Raw genomic sequence first — 9030 nt, 5'->3', positions numbered from 1 at the left:
TGTATAAGTTTGCGAGGACTGAAGAGACGATGGCAATCCAAAGAATTTATATTTATATTTATATTTATAATATAATTCAAATGCTAATGTCGGTTTATCTCTTATAATCACTTCGTGCGATAAAGTATCTAATTTAAATTTTAAAACTTTATTATGGAAGTCGGAAGATTATATTAGTTCGTTAAGTGAACTAATCAATACTGCAATCAAAATAATTGTGTAAAGTTAATTACCAAATTACAAAGGGTTATTGGATTTTATCACCCTTAACTATTGGCCATTGGTCGCTGTCACCCTCAACTATCACTTTGACGTCCGCCACCTCCAACTTAACACTTACTGTGTTCTGTCACCAGATCACTAACTTTTGATCCTGTTACTATACTTTTGGGGGTGTCCTAAGATCACTAAAACCTTCCCAAGATCCCTATGACACCACAAAAAGTGTAGTAACATGATCAAAAGTTAGTGATCATTTAACGACGTGGTGACAGAACACATTAAGTGTTAAGTTGGGGGTGACGGACGTCAAAGTCATAGTTGGGGGTGACAGCGGCCAATAGCCAACAGTTGAGGGTGATATAATCTAATAACCCAATTACAAATATATTTATGATAAGAGAAAAATGATTGGATAGTCCATGTGGTTTGTCTATTTTTTACATTTAGTCCCTAACTTTCTAAAATTACACCTATAGTCCCTAAGTTTTTGAATTTTGTTCCCGGATAGTCCCTGACATAGATGAGGGTTAGTTTTTGGTATTAGGTGGGTGTGAAATGACAAAAATACCTTTACTGTTAAATTAATAATTAAAAAGTTAAAAGAAATATAATTAATATTTTACAATTTATGTAGGACCCACCACCCACCCTACCCACTTAGAGCATCACCAATAGAAATGTATCCATTTTTACTATTGTGGGTTGTGTTTGTGACTTCCACTTTTTATCATGCATTCTTCTTCACATACAAGAAAAAATGGAAGAAAGTAGCAGTGGGTGTGGCCAAATGGGGTTGGGTGTCTTTCTCTCTCTATATATACATATATATATAAATAGGTAATTATAATTAAATGTAAAAGGTCGTGATGATGTGGCAATATTTTTAAGTGTTTTTGTTTTTTCTTATTGAGTGAGTTTTTAATGTTTTTGAAAGGTGAGTGTTTTTCTGATGTGATAGCTGACTGAACATGTTTTTAGGTGTTTTTAATAGTTCTTATTGTGGATGCTCTTAGTTTCCCCATTCTACACTCATCAATGTCTGTCCCTGCATCATTGCGGGGATGGTTGTGGCAGTGGTGGTTACGGTGAAGTGGGGGGTAGATGATGGTGGTGGTTGAAGGTGGAGATGGGGGTGGTAGTGGTGGAGTGGGAAGATGAAGTGAGTAGGGTGGGTGGTGGGCTCCACATAAATTATAAAATATTGATTATATTTCTTTTAACTTTTTAGTTATTAATTTGACAGTAAGGGTATTTTTGTTATTTCATACGCACCTAATACAAAAAAACTAACCCTCATCCACGCCAGGGCCATCCGGGAACGAAATTCAAAAACTTGAGGACTATAGGTGTAATTTTAGAAAATTAGGGACTAAAGGAGAAAATGGGCAAACCACAGGTAGGGGTGTTCAAAAAACTCGTGGCTCGCAGCTCACTCGAAACTCGCTCGAAAAAAACTCGAAAAAAGCTCGGCTCGAAATTGGCTCGGTTGTAAACGAGCCAGCTCGGCTCGACTCGGTTTTTAAACGAGCCGAGCTCGAGCTTGGCCTGGCTCGGCTCGACTTGTGAGCTGGCTCGATAAGGTTTACATCCTTATTTTTTTTTTGTCCCACATCGCTTAGAAAACAAAAACTAAGGGAGTATCTCCCCTGTAAAAGAAGGTAAAGACAATGTACAAAGTGAATTAACTATTTATACTTGAATATATAGCCATGTGGTTAAATTAAATGACAATTATGGCCCTTAGTCTATGAAGAAATTCATTTTTAAGTAGTAAATTTTACGGTTTTTTGTTAGTTCGATCTAGATCGAGCCGAGCCGAGCCGAGCCGAGCTAGCTCGAATTCTAATCGAGTTGAGCTCGAGCCTCAAATCTCAGTTCGTTTTGAACTTCGAGCTCGAATCGAGTTCGAGCCGAGCTCGAGCTGGGTCTAGCTCGAATCGACTCAGCTCGTTTACAGCCCTAACCACAGAGACTATCCGAGTATTTTTCTCTTATGATAATAACAAAAATAATAAATAATAAATAAAATAATATCCAATATCTTATTAGGAATTTAGGGTGAACTAGTGGAATTCCACACACATTTGGCGGGAATTAAGTTTTGGTCAACATTGGTTTATTTTGTTGTTAGTATACTAGTGTTTTGCATTGATCGAAACGATGAATACAAGTACTGGTTTTAATAATCCATTACTAACGAATCGTATGATAAAAAAAACTCCATTTTCTTCCTTTATGTTGACATAAAATTCCAAACTACGTCCTTTATCTTCAAAAATTATAAAAAAAAAAACGTACTCGGTGTTTGCAAACCCTTGCACGTTACGTCCTTTAACCCTAACTAAGTTAGTTTTTATAGTTAAATCTGACCAAGTGGACCCCATTTAAGGGTATTTTGGTCATTTTACCTAAATACATTTAGTTATATTATTGCAAATAATTTTAACCCATAAGAAAAAACCTATTCTCTTTCCCTACCCTTTCTCCTCTGCTATTCACCGCCACCACCACCCTCATCTGCCACCACTTTCCACCACCGCCCTCTTCTGCCATCACCCTCCATCTAGAATGGGCCAGATAGACATCTGCCATTAGCCTATAAGGAAACAAGAAGATTGTAAAGAAAAATATAAAGTCTGCTACAAGAAGAAGCGGTAATTCAGTAATTAAAACCTATGTTTCACACACTAACACATCAGTTTCTTTTCTTTTTGTTTTTTTTTTCTTTTCTATATTATCCCCATCTAAATATATTATTATTTTATATTCCAATTTTATAGTTAAGATAATTTACGGATAACCAGTTAATATATATTATTAATTCATAAAATTTAAGAAACAACTTAGTTTTTTTTTTGTTTTTTTATACTTTGTTTTCTTTTTGTTTTTTTTCTTTTCTATATTACCCCCTTTATTTTTCACTATTGAAACTTACATTCTTAACTTTTTAAAAAAATTATTAAATGTCATTTTTATCTCTTGCGTTTTATTTTGCTTATTATAATGTACTAGGTTAGAACCCTGTGTATTACACGGGGTTGAATAATATAACTTTATATATTAAATAATAAAAAAGTTATATCTTTATGAACCCCGTATATTGTACGGGCTAAATAAATATAATTTTATATATCAAATAATAAAAAAAGTTATATCTTTAAAAACCATATGTATTACACAAATTAAATAAATGTAATTTTGTATACTAAATACTAAAAACGTCGTATCTTTAAAAAACTCGTTTATAATTGGGTTGAATAAATCTACCAAATAATAAAAAATTACATCCTTAAAAACCTCGTATATTACACGTGTTGAATAGATCTAAAAAGAGTTATATCTTTAAAAATCATGTGTATTACACAGATTAAATAAATGTAATTTTGTATACTAAATACTAAAAACGTCGTATCTTTAAAAAACTCGTGTCTAGTCGGGTTGAAAAATCTAACAAATAATAAAAAAATATATATCCTTAAAATATGTATTACACGGATTAAATAAATGTAATTTTATATACTAAATACTAAAAACGTCGTATCTTTAAAAAACCCGTGTCTAGTCGGGTTGAAAAATCTACCAAATAATAAAAAAATATATCCTTAAAAACCCTGTGTTGAATAAATCTAATTTTATATAACAAATGATAAAAAAATACATCTTTCAAAACTTCGTGTATTACATGGGTTATATAAATGTAACTTTGTATAGTAAATAATAAAAAATTATATTTTTAAAAACCCCTCGTTTTACACGAGTTGAATAAATATAATTTTGTATACCAAATAATAAAAAAAAAATATATTTTTAATAAATCAGGATAACATTTAATATTAATTTTGTATTTATATATTTAATATAAAATAAGTAGTAAAAAGAGGTATTTGTTTTTGTTTTAAAAATATATTAAATTAATAATTTAGATTTGAGGGTAATATTTTATTCAAGTATGATAAGATTTAATATTAATTTATTATTTATTTACTTAATATAAGATAAGTATAGATTTGATGATGCTTTCAATGAATGACACGTGTCCAAAAGATGGTTTTTTTTATTATAGTAGATAGATGTGTCGCTATAAATTCAAGTTGTTTTATGTTTCGATTTTTTTTTTAAATAAGTTGGGTCAAATATATACGTTTTCATGCTTATTTTTATGTACGTTTTCAGTTGGTCTATGTTTAGATGTAAATTTTGTCGTGTTGGTACAAATTCAAGTTCATTTACGTTTCGACGTAAACTTTTTCCGGTATTGAGTCGGGTCAATTATAATACGTTTTTGTTATGCATAATTGTAATGCCCTACTACTTCGTACCTTCTATATTTGGAAACCTTTGTTTATAATCCTATTCTTGGAAACCTTGTGTTCTTATAATCGTCGTTTCGATGTAACCTTTGTAGAATCTGAGACTTGAATCACAATGAATTTTTCGTTTGAACGAAATATTGTTCATGGATTCTTGATTCTTTATCGATACTTGATACTCGTTAAACTAATTAAAACTCTTAAAATAATGAAATGCGGATCCTAATTCTCGAAATTCGAAAGCTTCGTGAAAAGAATAATCGTTTAAAGATTTTTATTATCTTAATTTAAACTCGGTCATAAATATGGTTATTTATCTAATCCTATTTTATTTAATCAATTAAATTAATTAAGTTTACTATTTAAAAGTTTATTTTTATAAACTAGATTGTCTCGTTAAATTTTAAAGTTAGTAAACTAACTTAGTTAGTTGAAATTATAAAGCTAATTCTTTTTTTTAATAGCATAATATAAGTTATTAAGTCCCGGGACCATTGTGTAATTTGCTGGAAATGAGGATATGAAGGAAATAAATAAACAAAAAAAAAATGCTGGAAGTGAGGATATGAAGGAAATAAATAAACAAAAAAAATGCAGACCACGGGACTCGAACCCGGGTCAGTAGGGCTGGCAATTTTACACGAATACACGACACGAACCTACACAAAGTTAATAGGTATCGTGTATGGCCTTAACAGGTATCGTGTACCAAACAGGTAGACACGAGATTACCTGTTAATTTTCGTGTATAAACAGGTTAAATACCTGTTTACTTGTTAATACCCGTTAGTACACGATAAGAAATCAAATTAAATAAAACTAATCAGCCATGTGCGTGTGGGTTCCTTAATTCTTTTCTATTTTCATTCCTCATTCAATTCAAAAAAATAAAAAATAAAACCCTAAACTCCCTCTGTAACTCTTAGATAGCATGTCGTGTTCGTGTTTTTGTTCGTGTTAACAGGTATTAACAGGTAATTTTCGTGTATAACAGTCGAACAGTCATGTTAACAGGTATTAACAGGTAATTTTCGTGTATATCGTGTCGTGTTCGTGTTTGAGAAAAAGGACACGATAAGTTATCGTGTCATGTTCGTGTATGAGATTTCGTGTATCGTGTCTTATCGTGTACGGGTATACACGATATGCCAGCCCTACAGGTCAGTACCATCAAACACACGCACATCAACCACCTGAGCTGGGACTTGACATCGAGTGTAATCCGGACCTTAATGTATTTAGGTTCTCGCCCCGCCAAGCAACCCAGCGCGCAATTGAGTGATCAGACCCTTACCAGCTCGTTTTTTTAGCGCGAATTTGATTTCTTTTTGAGTTTTAAACTCACCTATAACATTAAATACCCACCTAACAACTAACCAAACCTTCCCTATAAATACCACGCATAATCAAAGCTCTAAAGACTTTACAAACTCATCTAAGACACTCTCAAATCACCTAAAACGTAGCTGCAATTGAGTGTTCAAGCAGATTCTTCAAGCTTCACAAAAATGAGCATAACTTCTTCATTTCTTGTCCGTTTTAGCTCATTCTTTTTCCTATGTGCTTGGATTTTCCTTAGCTTCGATTCCATGGGTGATTCACAGTAAATAATCCCTGGAACTCCGGCAAAAGGGCACCAAAGTCCACTGTTCGTTTTGTTTTGAATCAAACTTTGCTTAAGTTGTTCAAACTTGAGTCAAATTCAACTCAAACCCACGTCCTTATGCGCATAACCACTTGTATGGTTAGTTGGGCTTCAAAACGGGGGCTGAGACATACAAAATTAGAGGTTAAACCTCATATACAATTCTGTTTTGCTTAGGGTTTTTAACCCACAAGTGATGTTCAAGCTTCAAGCTAGCTTGATTAAGGTGTGATTATGGATTAACTTGGGTTATCCTACATAAAATCCCCATATTACTTGATGATTTCCCTTAGATTAGTGTTTAATATTCTTATTGATGTGTGTGTAGTGTAATATATTTTTGGTATATATTTTAAGCCCTTTTTACACTTTTTAGCCAAGTTTTAAATTTATAAAACACGATATTTACTAACACTAAACACACATATGGGCAAGTGCACCCATCGTGGACGTAGTATAGTGTTGGTAAGATACCGAGGTCGTCCAATGACACAAGAGATTTTAGTACCGGTTTATCCTCAACGTCTAATCAAATCAAAATGTTAGAAAAAGATAAGAAAATAAAACTAACTAAATGCTGAAAAATAAAATAAAAATAAAAAACAGATAGACAAGATGAATCACTTGGATCCGACTCGTGTATTAGTATAACCTTTGATTATTTTCGCACTTTTGCACTTGTTTAAGAGATTATCTTAGTTATTGTAGTAGGCCCCTCTTTTGAAGGCGACGTTACCCTCAACCCAGTAGTTTGAGTCAGCAAGGATACAATCCTAAAGGGTCGGATTATTGAAAGATAATGAATTAAGTTATTAATGCAAATTATGATAAGCCCCTCTTTTGGAGGTGACGTTACCCTCGACTAAGTAGTCTGAGTCAGCAGGGATACAGTCCTAAATAGCCGGATTATAGTATTAATAGTAGTTTACTTATGAGGGGGTCAAAGAGTTTGGATCCCCGCCATCCAATACCTTTGGGTATTGAAGGAGATCCTACTAAATTTGACCCAGGTCCCTTGCAGGACCTCTAAACGCTGAACAAGGGCAAGACCCTTACCAAACCGTTCCCTTAACCGCCGACCAGGTAGCCAACATACCTCCATATAGACCGTGGAGATATGAATGGTGAAAATCTTTTATTTTATAAAGACAATAAAATAATGCCAAGACACCACGGACAAACGATAAGGAAACTCACCTTCAACATAAGAAACTAGTTATTAAAGTCATTAATACAAAACCAAATAAAAAGTGCAAAAGATTAAAAATAAGGCGAGAACTCTATCCGAGTTTTTCTTTTCGGTGTCGGAGATAAGGCGAGATATAGTATCTTCAAGCCTTTCTCGTCCACCTTGTTGTTGAGGGAAATTTTGTGACTCATTTCTTTGTTGTTGAAAGTTGGTTTTTTGATTTTGTTGGTTACTACCATTGCCGGGTTCTCTCCAACCAAGGTTAGGGTGGTTTCGGCATCCTTGGTTGTAGGTGCCCGTTGGAGGACCCGACGGCCTAGGTCTATTATCAATGTAGTTTACCGATTCTGTTTGATCATCCGTTTCTTTCATACAACTCCAATTTTCATGTGGCCCACCACACCCCTCACAAGCCATAACCGAGACTGTTTTTGTCATTTCTAACTTTTTAATCTTAAAAGAAAGGGCCTCGATTTGGGCTTGTAAAGAGGTGCTTTCATCAACCTTATGGGCGCCCGGGGCAATAGATTTATTGCCTCGGGGAGTGTGCCACTGGAAATTGGTTTGAGCAATTTCCTCAATTTGATTATATATTTCATGCGGGCATCGATTACCTAAAAGTCCCCCGGAGCTAGAGTCAAGTGTTTGTCTTGTGTGTGGCAACAACCCATTATAGAAAGTGGATACTTGTTGCCATGTCGCAAGACCGTGATGAGGACACTTTCGCAATAGCTCCTTGAACCTTTCCCAAGTTTCATATAAGGATTCCCCGTCCTCTTGTGAATAAGTATTTAATTTCAGTCATTAATTTAGCCGTTTTAGCGGGAGGGAAATACTTATATAGAAATTTTTGGGCTAGTTCATCCCAGGTGTTTACCGATCCAGCTGGGAGGGCGTTAAGCCAAGCCTTCGCTCGGTCTTTGAGTGAAAACGGAAACATTCGGAGGCGGATGGCGTCATTTGATGCTCCATTGATCCGAAAAGTATCACATATTTCTAAGAAATTAGTAATATGTAGATGGGGATCCTCGTCCGCAAGCCCATGGAAGGTTGCAGAGTTTGAAGCATCTGTATCAAATGCGGTCGAAGTTCGAAGTTATTGGCTTCAACATTCGGTGCATTGATAGCGGCGCCGAGATTACCTACGGTGGGTCGTAGATAATCCATGAGAGTACGTTGGTCCGCCATTGGAAGTGGGTTCCCCGAAACCTTCTCTTGGTTTTTGGCTTTTAGTCTTTTTCTGAGAAAGCGTTCGGGTTCTTCTAGAGGTTCTTTTATGTCCCTATTAGAACTGGAGCTCATACACTACGTAGGGGTGGCGTCTGGTTCCAAGTCCTGCAACAAAAACAGAAAAGAATGCTGGTCAGAAGGTTCACCACGGCCCCGTGCTCAGTGAACACGGCACGTGGTCGGAGTTACAGTAATTGTTTTCCAGATCCCAGTTACTGGAGAGTTGGACACGGCCCCGTGTTGCACTGACACGGCCCCGTGGTCAGCCTTTTGTAACTTGGAAAACTAAAAACTGCCAGTAACAACGCTGGGCACGGCCCGTGTCCGACCAGGTACGGCCCGTGCTGAGCTCTGCAGAAGCTAAAAAACTAAGAAAATCCTAAAAACAATTAAAAAGAAAATAAAAAATGATTAGGCCGTTGATTCCTAACTTT

At 35.0% G+C, this 9030-nt stretch overlaps 1 non-coding gene across 1 annotated transcript; it reads left to right on the top strand.

The window, feature by feature from the left end:
- Positions 1 to 8069: 8069 nt before the first annotated feature.
- LOC118492744 lies at positions 8070 to 8172 on the top strand. Its single transcript, XR_004894746.1, has one exon. It is a non-coding gene; the product is annotated as a small nucleolar RNA R71 (small nucleolar RNA).
- Positions 8173 to 9030: the final 858 nt, after the last annotated feature.

Source organism: Helianthus annuus, chromosome 5 (assembly GCF_002127325.2).
Source record: "Helianthus annuus cultivar XRQ/B chromosome 5, HanXRQr2.0-SUNRISE, whole genome shotgun sequence".
Lineage (NCBI taxonomy): Eukaryota > Viridiplantae > Streptophyta > Magnoliopsida > Asterales > Asteraceae > Helianthus > Helianthus annuus.
The sequence above is the reverse complement of the archived record's forward strand: the minus strand, read 5'-3'. Positions and strand labels throughout refer to the sequence as shown.